General features: G+C 41.3%; 1 protein-coding gene across 1 annotated transcript in view; it reads right to left on the reverse strand.

Annotated features, from left to right (window-relative positions):
* Nucleotides 1–10,560: 10,560 nt before the first annotated feature.
* HRAS (HRas proto-oncogene, GTPase) overlaps nucleotides 10,561–14,765 on the reverse strand; it is a 61,953-nt gene continuing 57,748 nt past the window's right edge. Inside the window, exon 6 of the mRNA XM_073658632.1 lies at nucleotides 10,561–12,581. The gene's annotated coding sequence lies outside the window, so the exon portion shown is untranslated. The remainder of the gene's footprint in view (nucleotides 12,582–14,765) is intronic.

Here is a 14,765-nt window from a genome sequence, read left to right on the forward strand (position 1 = left end):
TGATCTGTTCTGTCCTTTCCTCCCTTCCTGTAAGACCATCTCCCCGTCTTACCCTTACCCCTGTAATCACGTTTAGGGGATCGACGGGTTCCACGAAAGGGCCATTATCCTTTAACCCTATCCTCGGGAAACCCTTTTTCTTGTCGGATGCTCTTTCTAGGATCTCATCCAATACTGGACCAAAGACCCGGGTACCCGAAAAAGGAATTGAGCACAACTTATTTTTTGAGTGGCTATCACCCGACCACGTTTTTAGCCATATTGCCCGTCTAGCGGTATTAGATAGTACACTACATCTAGCTGCAAACCTGACCGATTCGGCTGAGGCATCAGCCATAAATTGTGTCGCCAGTTTTAACATAGGAAGAGAGTCTGATAACATTTCTACAGGGGAGTCGGACCTAATTAGATCGGATAGATCGTCCAACCAGAGGCACATGGATCTTGCCAGTGAAGTGGCAGCGATGTTAGATTTGATTATGGCTGCTGAGGCTTCCGAACTCCTCTTGAGCATGCTCTCCGCCTTCCTATCCATTGCGTCTTTGAGGCAAGACGAATCTTCAAAGGGGATGGACGTTTTCTTAGCCACTTTCGCTATTGGGACATCTACCTTAGGGATTTCCTCCCAAAGTTTGATGTCCTTCGGATTGAAAGGAAGACGGGATTTAAAGTCTCTTGGTACAATGAGCTTTTTTTCCACTTCTTCCCATTCCTCCATAATCATTGCTTTTAGATGTTCATTTACTGGGAACACTCTATTCCTCAGACCTGCGAACATTTTGTCTTGTCTGGAGTGGGAGACCTGAGTGTCTTCTAAGTTCATAGTATGTCTAACGGATTTCAATAGTTCATCCGTATGTTCTGCAGAGAAGACATATTTTTTTCTCTCTTGTGAGGGTAACTGTGAGAAGCGATCCTCATCCTCTTCCAGACTTTTCTCTGATGCGGAGTCTAAATATTCCCCTTCCTCAGACAACTCTTCCATCTCCCACCTGGATCTTTTCTGGCGGGGAGGGGGTTGAACCATTTGGGGTGACGGCTGCGTATGGGAAGGTATAAGGCTCGAGACTGTGTTCTGGACCCCCTCACGGATCATAGACCTTATGTCCGTCAAAAAGGAAGCTTTCTCTTCTCTTAAAACTTCTGCTATACATTCTTTACACAGCCTCTTTTTATATGAGTCCTGAAAGTTAGTGTTACAGGATACACATCTCTTAGATTTTTTGGAGGATGATCCGGACCTCTGGGCTCCTCTATCACTGCCCAGGGACTCTGAAGGGGCTTCTGACTGTGTAGGATTGGATTCCAAAGTGTCAGAGTGTGTGTGGCTGCGGTGTACCCTTTTATAGGGTCTTACCTGATCCAGGTGAGTAGGCCACGCCCCCAACGATAAACGCTATTCCTAATGTGCCCTGGAGGCTCACCACCGCCTCGGGGCACCTGCTGTCTGGGCGCTGGAAGACCCGCTTCCCGGCGTCGGAAGGAGAAGCCCACGTGGATTCCATGTTCCCCAAAGCGGATGTCCGCTTTCCTGACTCCACCTCCCGGATGGAAGCCCGTACACAGCGCTCAGCGTGCGTTCCAGGGTGGAACGCATGCCAGCCCAAAGCGGATGTCCGCCTTCCTGACTCCGCCTCCCGGCCAGAAGTTACGCAGCGATCCTCCGTGGAGTGCACGCCGGCCCTTCATAACGCCGGCGGGTCAGTGCCATGATCAGAGCCCCCTGTCCGGGGGATACAGCGGCAAGCGGTGGTTTTCTGGCTGAGGGACCCCCGCAGTGGGGTATCAGCATGGAGCCTCTGGACCGAAGGAAGGGGAAAGTTCTCAGACCCCACCCCAATTGTAAAGGAACATTACTCATGCATGTCCTGCTATTCTGCTCACTTAAATGTCATTTCAAGTTCTTTAAGGGACATTCTTAGAGAATTACGAATTTCTATTGATATTGGCATAAATAATGAAGCTGAAAAGTAAGAACTAGTATTTCTATATAGTTTTCTTTTGTCACAGAAACGTGTACTTTGCTATTAGGGCAGTATATCATGGGTCATGCTATGTCTCATCAGAATAGGACCTATTGTTTAAGTCAGGTCAAGTACAGTATATTTAAACAAAAAATTTATTTTTCAATATTCCGTATCATTAATATCTATAGATCGATATACACAGTGGTATAAGAAGTCTATACACCCCAGTTAAAATGACAGGTTTTTGTCACGTAAAAAAATCATACCAAGAAGAATCCTTTCAGACCTTTTTCCACCTTTAGGGCAGGGGCAAAGGGTCATATTTTTGGTCTGAGTGAGATCCGACAAAGTATCAGATCGGGGGGTGGGTGGGAATCATTGCATGCTCGATTTCAATTTAATATTCAGATTGCACTTAGCCATGCAAGTCAATAAGTCTGAGAAAAACATTGGTCTGCACTCAGATGACAACTGAGTGCAGTCCAATTTTAAAGGACTGCCAGAATGGATAGGATAGAGAATTTTTTTTCCTGATCTTCTGCTCTTCCAAGAGAATGATCACACCCTACTTTTAAAAAAAGGTTAAAAATGTCAAAAGTTAAAATACATGCTATATAAATGACACAATCACAATGACCTCATGATTCTGAGAAAAAAAATTACAATATATATTATCTCAGAATCATGAGGATATTGTGATTGTGGCATTTATATAGCATGTATTTTAACTTTTGACATTTTTAACCCTTTTTTTTTTTTTTTTTAAAGTATGGGTCAATGAGTCCGAGAAGAGGGAGACTTTTTTTTTTTTTTTTTTTTTTTTTTTTTTAAAGTACGGGCTGATGAGTGTGATCAGAGTGTGACCTTTTTAACCTTTTTTTTTTTTTTTTTACGAAGAGGTTACAAATCACCTGTAAATGGCATATTGGGTATCTGTGTACTCAGGATCAATTGCGCAACAAATAGGGTGATCCATTTTCTCTTGTTAGTCTTGTAAAAATTAAAAATTTGGAGCTAAAAACAACAATTTTGTGTAAAAAATACATTGTTTCATTTTTAAGGTCGAATGTTTTAAAATTCTGCAGTGCACTTGCGGGTTAATGATGCTCACCACATACCTGGATAAATTCCTTGAGGGTGTAATTCCCAAAATGATGACATTTGTGAAGGGGTTTCTGCTGTTTTGGCACCTGAGCACCTCTTCAAATGAGAAATGACGTTCACAGTCTATTCTGGCCAAATTTAAGCTTGAAAAGTAAAAATAGCGCTCCTTCCTTTCAAAGCCCTGCATTGTGCCCAAAAGTAGTTTACCACCACATAATGGATAACGTTGTACTCAGGATAAAGTTGTATAACTAATCACCAAGAGCAGGCCCGGAGTCATCCTCCGGCGCAACAGGGCAAGTGTCGGGGCCCTAAGCAGACGGGAGGCCCACTCGCCGTCGGGCACCCCGACGCTTTGCTATGGGACCCGAGAGCGGTGCCAGCGCCCGCTTCCCCCCCACCACTTACCTCTCCCCGTGCCTCCGCAGCAGGTCCTGCATCTTCCGCGGCTGCTGCACTGTGACGTCCCAGGTCAGAGGACGTGATGACGTCTTTTCACCGCGCCCTCTCCTGAGCAGTCACAGTGCAGAGCAGGAAGACGCCGGCGACGCTCAGGAGTCCAGAGCTGAGCAGCGGCAGCAGGTGAGGAGAAGTGAGGTATTTGACTTTTTTTTATTATGTATGGAGGCATGGGGGCATTATATGGGGGGGGGTGACATCCTGCATGGGGCATTATATGGGGGCGTGACATCTTGCATGGGGCATTATATGGGGGAGTGACTTCCTGCATGGGGCATTATGTGTGCGTGTGTGTGTGGGGGGGGGCCAGTATTCTGCATGGAGCGTTATATGGTGACCAGTATTCTGCATGGAGCGTTATATGGTGACCAGTATTCTGCATGGAGCATTATATGGTGACCAGTATTCTGCATGGAGCAGTATATGGGGCCCATAATACTGTATGGAGCAGTATATTGGGCCCATAATACTGTATGGAGCAGTATATGGGGCCCATAATACTGTATGGAGCAGTATATGGGGCCCATAATACTGTATGGAGCATTATATAGGGCCCATAATACTGTATGGAGCATTATATGGGGCCCATAATACCGTATGGAGGACTATATTGTCCGGCCTGCACTGTGCGCTGCGAGGATTCGCCGGTTTCTGAGCTATTGTGGAATTTACAACAGATATCACTCATGTAATGTAAGAATAAGAAGTGAAATCTTTGGCATTGTACTAATTACCGTAATATTATATATATATATATATATATATATATATATATATATATATATATATATATATATATATATATATTTTTTTTTTATTATTATTTATTTATTTTTTCTTATTTCTCTGCGGTATCTGTGCATTATGAATCATGGTATGTGTTAAAAGGGGCCTAGGGAGACTCTTTTTCCCTGGGCCCACAAAAACCTGGAGCCGGCCTTGACCAAGATAGATGCAATTTGTTGTTGTACACTAATCGATTAAACCGGTTTTCTGACGTCACTGTGGAAGGTATATCAGTCAGCCTTCATTGCTTGTACTGTATGAGCCTGAAGAAGGAGCTGGGTCAGGTGAGTAGCGCATAGCTCAAAGATATGTTTTATTCAAACCATTTCCTCTCCGGTTGATGGCAGCGCTTTATAGCCCGATGCTTTATCCTTTTAATCCTCATCGTGTCTATTCGGATCCTCATCATCCAAAGATCCAGAGGGTGTAGCTGCAGCCAGTAGAGAGCCTTTCCCTGCTTACACCAGTGTCGTGCCCGACGCTGCACAACAGGTTCAGGTGAACTTACCACTGCTACACGGGATTTCCCCATTGATCTGCATAAGGAGCGCTCTCTTTTTTTTTTTTTTTTTTTACATTTATAGCACTGAACATGACAATATTTGGGGCGCTGTTCCTTCTGTCTCCTTACATCTGCAGATGTGCACCAAAGCACACGTGATGAACACGCGTCTTCCCAAAAAATTTAACACGACATATCACATGATACCTCACGTGCTGGGCTGGAAGTACCCACGATCTCTAAATTGCCTGGGCCAACTGGCTACCCTTAACTCTTATGACATAGGAGGCAGATGTGTAGTACCCTGCGGCGACCACCAACAGAAGACGGCCAGCTCCGAACGAGAGTACTTCCGGCTGGCGGCCACCGAAGCAGACACGCATAACAGCTGATCGGTGGGGCTGCCGGGTGTCGCACCCCAGTCGATCAGACATTGATGACCTATCCTATGGATAGGTCATCAATGTAAAGTAGTGGTCAACCTCTTTAATGAAGTTACCTATTAATATTCCCGGAAAACCGCAGACTTTTACAATAAAGGAAGCTAAATTATTGCGTTCTAAAGGATATAAATATATGCACAAAACTGCATTGTTCAATAACCAACTTTAATGCAAATTCAGCATAATATATACAATAAATAAAAAAAAAAAAACTAATACACAAGTTTAGCTTATTTTCTTACAGCAATTCAAAACAATTTGGAAGGCATTATATGATACAATTTACACATGGAGTCATAAATTGGGGTATTCAGTGGAACAAAATACAACAGGAATATACATCTTTGCTAGGACCTTGAGGTATCAAAGGGGTTAATGAGGTTAGACTGTTGTTCGGCATATCGGTTTGGAGACAATGGACCTTAGAGCCCCCAATACACATGATACCTGTCAATCAAAAAATCTCTCCTTACTCGTCTATACCCACAAGCACATTAGTCTATTGTGTAAGGAGGACTTTAGTTACAGGAAAAAGAAAAAAAAAAAGTAGGACAATGTCAACTTGACGGCTTGTGTCCCGTAGAATAAAAGGATCGGTAGCCTGAAATCAAACATGTTGGATCCTTCTCTTCCCAGACTTCATCTATTGGGGGAGAGTAGGGACGTCCCCATACACAGACTATTGGCAGGTTTAATAAATGTTCATTTAATGTTCATGGGGGCCCTTTAAAAGTAAAACACAACACTATTCCCGAGCCACTGAATGACCGATCCGAGCAGCACCTGCGATTTCTATCATTTGTTCTATACGCTGCATCCTTGCCATTAAACCAGACAGATCTGTCAATCAAAACTTCCATTTTAGATGAACATGGCCCATAACACATAAAATGTGGATTTATATTCATTTGTTCCATATGGAAAATATACATTGTGCTTAGTACTGGCTAATAGGACAAATCCATGAAACATGGACCTTGGTCAGGTAGGAATATCCAGCGAGAACGCGGAGTCTTCTCATAGGAGCTTATTAGCTCATAAGCTAGCGTTAGGAGATCCGGCAGACAATCGAGTGTAGTCTGTGATACTAGCCTTACAGAGCAAAATGTTGGCCTAAAGCCATCTCCACTAAGGTATGGATAGAATCCAAGAAAGAAGATTCAGAGCTTAAAAAGGAGTGGTCCCATCAGAGAGAACCGCTTTCAAAATGTACCCATGAGCCAAGTATAGTTGTTCACCTCGGCCCCAATCCAAAAACTCCTAGAAAACAGCTGAACTTACAGGATGTAGAGAATGTTGTAATCTAAGAACACCTACAGTAAATACATGTAATTATACTTGGCAGTATCAAAAGTTTTCTTAAACTAATTATGCAATATAGAAACCTTCAACAGGACTTGGAATGACTTCAAATAAAAACTAGGTTTATGTAGTTAAAGGGAATCTATCAACAGGTTTTTGCCATGTAATCTGAGAGCAAATTAAATAGGGGCAGAGACCCTGATTCCAGGGATGTGTCACCTACTGGGCTGCTTGGTGCAGTTGTGATAGAATCCCTGTTCTCTGCTGTAGCAGTGGTCAGATTCTGAGCTGTGTATAACCCCGTCCACACTACTGGTTGGCAGCTTCCTCTGTCCACTGTTAGCAAGCTGCTAATCACTGATGGGCGGGGTTACACAAATTAGCTGGACTACGTGGCACATGACACCTAGTCCTGCAGTGATAATTTTTCTGATAAAACATGGATTATATTGAAACTATAGCACATCCCCGTATAATTAACACATCACTGGAATCAGTGTTTTAGCCTCTACATTATGCTGATCTCAGATTAAATAGCAAAATCTGCTATTAAAAAAAAAAAAAAAAAAAACACGTATGTGTCTGTGAAATAATGGGTTACAATCTCAACTGTTTGATGTATAGTCAGGGGTCGACATATCATTGGTGCAACCTGTGCAGTCTCACATGGGCCTAAGAGGTAAGGGAACCCATTTACAAAGCGGGTGGAATTGTGCATTATGATGACTTATTGGACTGCAAAGGGCCCTTATATTGTTCTTCCACAGGGGCCCTCTTCTGTCTGTGTCCACCAAGGTGTACAGTGAAACCTTTTTGTCATGACTGACCAAACTAGCAGTGCAAAACTGTCCTCTAGAGTCTGCACAAAGATGCTCAAAAAGCACCACATGTCAGGGAATTCCAGTCCCAGTATTTGATTGAATATGTTGGAAAGGTTTTACAATGCAGTACATAAATGTGATGAGAATAGAGGAACACTATGCTTTGTCCTCAGCTGCATTTCGAGTTCTCGTTTCCATTTTAGGAACAAAGATACAAAATTCAAGTGGAAAACAGAAACATTACAAAACGGCCCCAAATAAATGCAGATGGGTCCATTGACCTTTTTTTGAATGAAATAAAATGTTTGGCAGGCTGCACTTTTTGTTATGTTCAATGAGAGGCAAGATAGAAACTAGGTGGATGCATGTAATAGTTAGGGCTCATGCAGACAACTGTATTTTCGTTCCGATTGCGATCAGACAAAACATCGAATCGCATTGTTAGTCTGTGGGAACGTGTCCATGTCTGATATTTTCATCAGACAGAGCCAGTCCGAAGAAGAAAAAAAAAACGATGCGTGCCAGAGTTGGATCTGATAGTCAGATCGCACTCAGCCATGCAAAATAATGAGTCGGTGGAAAACATTGGACTGCACTCGGATGACATGTGAGTGCAGTCTGTTTTTCACAAACTGGCAGAATGGAGAAGATTGAGAATCTTTTCCCCATCTTCTCAGAGAAAATCAAATCAGAGCTTGATTCGCTCGGATGAGAGAAATACACTGGTGCAACCTTAGCCTTAGAGGGGCCCCATCTGCATTAATTTTCCACTTTATTTAATTTTAGCAACAGAGAAAATGCATTTGAGAAAAGGGATTCCAAATCCAGGAGTAAACACATCAAACCAGTTTTGATCTTTCCTGTGCACCCAATCCCATTAAAAACAAATGAAAAAAAGTTTTCTAGAAATAATCTTCATCCTTCCTTTCTTCATCCTCTTTATAATCTGCTAATTAGTCCACACTTTGTATGTGTCACACCCAATCTTGTTCCTGTCTGAGTAGTCACAATCTTCAGATTCTTAGGACAGTCTCAGTAAACAAACTCATTTACCTCCTGGAAGGGAAACTCCCTCAGAAAAGTCTTTGTCAAGACACAAATGTAGATTTTCAGTGAATGAATCATGTGGCTACAGACAAGACTACAAAGTTCGAACCTGGGGGTCTGTTAGTAACGAACGCAACAACTGACTCAACGCAACAACTGACTCCAGGTCAACAGGCGCCTGAATAAGTATTGTTATCAATGTGTGCGGGTGGAGATGATTTACAACACTAAATCCATGACAAAAGATCATGTACACATACATACATACATACATACATACACATATATATATATATATATATATATATATATATATATATATATATATATATATATATATATATATATATATATATATATATATATATATATATATATATATATATATATATATATATATAGTACAGACCAAAAGTTTAGACACACCTTCTCATTTAAAGATTTTTCTGTAATTTCATGACTGAAAATTGTACATTCACACTGAAGACATCAAAACTATGAATTCACACATGTGGAATTATATACTTAACAAAAAAGTGTGAAACAACTGAAAATATGTCTTATATTCTAGGTTCTTCAAAGTAGCCACCTTTTGCTTTGATGACTGCTTTGCACACTCTTGGCATTCTCTTGATGAGCTTCAAGAGGTAGTCACCGGAAATGGTCTTCACTTCACAGGTGTGCCCTGTCAGGTTTAATAAGTGGGATTTCTTGCCTTATAAATGGGGTTGGGACCATCAGTTGTGTTGTGCAGAAGTCTGATGGATACACAGCTGATAGTCCTACTGAATAGACTTTTAGAATTTGTATTATGGCAAGAAAAAAGCAGCTAAGTAAAGAAAAATGAGGGCCATCATTACTTTAAGAAATGAAGGTCAGTCAGTCCGAAAAATTGGGCAAACTTTGAATGTGTCCCCAAGTGCAGTTGCAAAAACCATCAAGCGCTACAAAGAAACTGGCTCACATGAGGGCCGCCCCAGGAAAGGAAGACCAAGAGTCACCTCTGCTTCTGAGGATAAGTTTATCCGGGTCACCAGGCTCAGAAATCGCAGGTTAACAGCAGCTCAGATTAGAGACCAGGTCAATGCCACACAGAGTTCTAGTAGCAGACCCATCTCTTCAACAACTGTTAAGAGGAGACTTTGTGCAGCAGGCCTTCATGGTAAAATAGCTGCTAGGAAACCACTGCTAAGGACAGGCAACAAGCAGAAGAGACTTGTTTGGGCTAAAGAACACAAGGAATTGACATTAGACCAGTGGAAATCTGTGCTTTGGTCTGATGAGTCCAAGTTTGAGATCTTTGGTTCCAAAGACCGTGTCTTTGTGCGACGCAGAAAAAGTGAACGGATGGACTCTACATGCCTGGTTCCCACCGTGAAGCATGGAGGAGGAGGTGTGATGGTGTGGGGGTGCTTTGCTGGTGACACTGTTGGGGATTTATTCAAAATTGAAGGCATACTGAACCAGCATGGCTACCACAGCATCTTGCAGCGGCATGCTATTCCATCCGGTTTGCGTTTAGTTGGACCATCATTTATTTTTCAACAGGACAATGACCTCAAACACACCTCCAGGCTGTGTAAGGACTATTTGACCAAGAAGGATAGTGATGCGGTGCTACGCCAGATGACCTGGCCTCCACAGTCACCAGACCTGAACCCAATCGAGATGGTTTGGGGTGAGCTGGACCGCAGAGTGAAGGCAAAAGGGCCAACAAGTGCTCAGCATCTCTGGGAGCTCCTTCAAGATTGTTGGAGACCATTTCCGGTGACTACCTCTTGAAGCTCATCAAGAGAATGCCAAGAGTGTGCAAAGCGGTCATCAAAGCAAAAGGTGGCTACTTTGAAGAACCTAGAATATAAGACATATTTTCAGTTGTTTCACACTTTTTTGTTAAGTATATAATTCCACATGTGTTAATTCATAGTTTTGATGCCTTCAGTGTGAATGTACAATTTTCATAGTCATGAAAATACAGAAAAAATTTTAAATGAGAAGGTGTGTCTAAACTTTTGGTCTGTACTGTATGTATATAAATATATATATATATATATATATATATATATATATATATATATATATATATATATATATATATATACATACATATATATATATATATATATATATACATACATACATATACACACACATGCAACACAGATATAAGATTTAAACAATAGGCTATTTTCTGATAACCAGGCTTGTTTGATTAATAGCAAAGTTAATGACCAAATAGTTTTATTTGTTTTTCATGAGCAAGTTGATTTTTTTTATTGCCTTCATTCTGAGGCACATATACTACATTATTTAGCTTTCATTATTTTTTGGGGAGGGGACAGGGAGGGAAGGGAATGCAGGGGAAAAAAATAACAGTGATTCCACTATTGTTCTGTGTTGTTTTTTTCTTTACACAATTCACCATGCAGTAAAAATATCAAATTAATCCTTTGAAGGGCTCGTTCACACGACAGCCTTTTCAGTCCAGGTGCTGTCTGTGGAAAAACGGACAGCACTCGGTCCAATGTTATTCAATGGGACAGTGCAGATGAGCGACTTTTTTTTCACAGACCAAATCTGCATGTAAAAACACAGTGAAAGGACTGGCCGGCGCCTTTCCCGACCAGAGCATAACAGCTTCATGTATTTCTATACAGCTGTCACACTTGGGTCAGTAGAGCCGCCGGCCAGTCCGTGCACTGTGTTCCGATCTCGGTCAGGTTTATACTGCTGTCTGCCTGCGCCTTTAGACTGACATCAGCTTAATAGACCATTCCTCTAGTATGACCTAATAGGCACATACAAATTGCAGACCCAGGTGTAAGTATTACGGCAGCTGGGAGCCTAGTAAACCAATGACACTCTGCAATCATAAGGAACCAATGGTCTGACAGAGGGAGCCTTCTTCCTCTGTCAAACAATTTAAATGCCATGTTCACTATTGAGCATAGCATTTAACAAGGGTTAAACTGCTTGCACCAGCTGAAACTTTAGTGCCAGAAGTTGCAGGTGGAGCCCGACTGTGCAATATAGCTGGGCTTCAGCTGCGATTTCATGAGTGCAGAGGACAGTACTAATGAGATCATCCTTACCGGAACTAGCACCCTAATCATTATGGATATATTCATCTTTGGGGTTAATAGGCAAAACCCTGCACCCTTTATCCTTTGAATGAGTAGTAAAGGGCAGCAGACTGTGCTTTACTATACAGTGAGCACCCCCCAAAAAAAAATTACTGCATAGTATATCTGCTTTTTTGGATTTGTTTTCAAGATTGTGGCCAAAGTAAGCCATTATATTGCTATACATCCCAGTCATAAATCGAGTGGATATTTGCAATGCCTAACTTTGATATATTATTCTCACATGACGTGAATGGAGCCCAGGAGACCATACTGTACCTGAACACTATGTAACGTAGCCTTAAATTTTTATGGTCTTTACCTAATCCACACCGGCTCTGCTTTATCAAAAATAGAAATAAAAGAAAAAAAAAAGAAAATAAATTCATCATAAATCATTTTTATGATCTATTTAGCCTAGCCCCTTTTCCGAGAAACAATTAACATGACAGATGATAATAATGATGACTTAAAGTCAGTTTGCAAATGGTCTCAATGTTTCGAGAGTCATCTAAAGGGTCTACTTAAATTCTTTGCAATGTAATAGACATTATTTATGAAGTATGCGAATAGACATATCAAAGAAAGTAAAGTTCTTTACTTTGGGACAAATCAGTGACATGACATGTTAATATGAGGTCCTATGGGTATATTGAGAAAAAAATATATATATGCTAGACCAGGTTACTCATCCAAAATAACCAAATTTACCAGGAAATACTGATACTAATATCAGTGTCAAAGAGAACTAGATCCATTGAGTTGCCCGAACAACAGTCACGTCATTAACCCTTTTGTTGGAATTAATACTACCTGTGGTATATACTCGGCTCATCCAGAAGACAAATACATTCCTGGATGTGGAAGTCAAATACCCAGGTTAATCAGGTTTGAGTCTTTACAGACAGTTCTTCACAGAAGGCTTGATGTCTTCTAATCTCTTCGAATACTTTATCCACCTGGATCTGGCACTTGGCCGGAGGAGCAGATTAGGGGAACATGTTCAGGTCAGGCGGTGACCTGAGATCCTAGTAAAGGAGAAATATACAGAGATTCTTTAAAAATTATATATTTTATCATATAAACAAACAAAAAAAAAAAAACAGATGTAACCATCTCTAAAAAGTTTACATTTCCATCTTCAGAAAAATAAAAAACTGAAGCAGCTTAAAAAAAAAAACAGGAGGCTACGTAGAAGATTGGGGACCTCAAAGCAAACATTAAATGGTACCCCATTTTGTTGGCAAATTTTAGAATACAGAAGGGACGTCAACTCCTTTTCATGGCCCTTTAGCCAATTTCCTACATTTGTTTGCTAAAAAAAAAAAAAAAAAAAAAATATATGCCAAAATTCAGTCTCTCAGCAAAGGGGGAGCCCTGTTCAAGTCCTAGCCAACAAGTACTGAGCCTCCATCTTTGCAAGGGTCATAAAAGACCGGCTTTATGTAAGTGGCATTGCTTACACCAAAGACTGGGGGCCCAGGACTTTTTGCTGCCCCATATCTCCAGTGAGCACCGCTTTGAACTGTTTCAGCGTCAACATGATACCAATTGGAAGGATTGTTAATTTGTGGGCATTATTATTGATGTGGCAAATGGTGGGGGTTACTGAGGGCCATTGTTACATGAGTGGGCTCTTTTTATTTATTTATTTTTAGACTGGAGAGCATTATTACCAGATGGGGAAGGGTTAATGCAGGAGGCTTTTTTTTTTATATAGGATGGGGCACCTTGGGGAGGGGGGTTGAGGATCAGCTTCCAAAGCTTGTTTTGAATTAAAGGGGATGTTACCAGTGTAAGACTTGTAGGTCAGGTGATAAGAGGTCAGTACATGTCTCACACTGGTAATACCCCATTAAAATAAGCTCTGGAGGCAGATTCTCAAGGAGATCTATGTCCGGCCCATAGATCTTAACAGCTGATTTACATATTAGGAAAAATGTGGATTGCTCTGGCATAAGACATCGGATCGCAGATATCAAGGTATCATTTTATTTAACTTCCTATGACCTACATGGTCATACAGACAGCTTAGGAGGGTTGATCCTACTCACAGACTCCCATTACAAGAAACCAGTCAGCTTGGAAATGCAGTATAAATTGCATTTCAAGCAATCAAATCCCTGCTTTTATTTATACACAGGTCCAGTGGGTGGTCCTAGTCAATGATTGACAGTTTTCCCTTTGTAAGGGATCATGCAGACATAACTGTCACTCATTGATTAAAACCAGCAGGGATTTCATTGACTAAAATTTATCTTTTTCCCAAAAAAAAAAACTGTGCTGTGTATCAATCTGTTCAGCTTCTCATCCTCTATAAACATGCTTATTGCAGAATACACTACATTTCCAAATGACTTTAAGTGGCAAAGTGAGGGCTGATCTTAAGACCCTAGCAATGTCCTGCTCTATAGTAATTTTCCCATTGAATTTAAGGCTGCAATAAATTCGACAAAAGGTTTCTTCCTAGAAAGAATAGTTACAGTAAATAGCTCCCTCATGTGGCAAAAGCATCTACTACATCAGACTCTACATTTTATCTAAAGAAGAAGCATTCCCATTAACATTTACACAGTGTAGCATAGCTGGGAAGGTCAGGGTTAAATTCCAGCTCTGCAGTGTTTGATTAGAAGCACCTGCATGGTTTCTCTAAGAAATAGTAAGTCGATTCATTGTGGGACCAGCCAAGATGTGAGCTGAGGGAGAGACACGTACCGGGGTCTCTCTCTAAATGGAGTGACTGAGGAGTCAGTCAGTGTGCTGGATTTAGCAAAGGCAAATATATTAGTCAATGAATGAACAGACCGTGGGCACCAGACTGGATGTGTCTTGGAGCTGAAGTGAGCGATTCTGCACGTGTTTGGCCCAAAACTGCATTACCTGTGTGAAGTCTACCTAAGGCCTAATGCCTACGAGAGGGTCACTCCCTCCATGTGATGGTGATTCAGACTCAGCGGATGACGCTGCGCTCTATGTATGACCCTAAACGTCTTTTACAATGTAAGCCTACGTAGAGTCGGAACAGGGCTTCATAGGATTACATTATAAAAGACTTCCAGATCACAGAGTCCAGCTGGATCCGGGGAGTCTGCCCATCACGGCGTGATACAGAAGACGGTGATCGGCACAACAGTGAACTAACATTTACAGAGGTTTAAGGGGAAAAAAAAATTTAAAAGTTAACTGGCGTGCTTCTTAGCAAAATTTATAAA

This window comes from Phyllobates terribilis, unplaced genomic scaffold, assembly GCF_046119375.1.
Source record: "Phyllobates terribilis strain yellow unplaced genomic scaffold, ASM4611937v1 Scaffold_13__5_contigs__length_258822181, whole genome shotgun sequence".
Lineage (NCBI taxonomy): Eukaryota > Metazoa > Chordata > Amphibia > Anura > Dendrobatidae > Phyllobates > Phyllobates terribilis.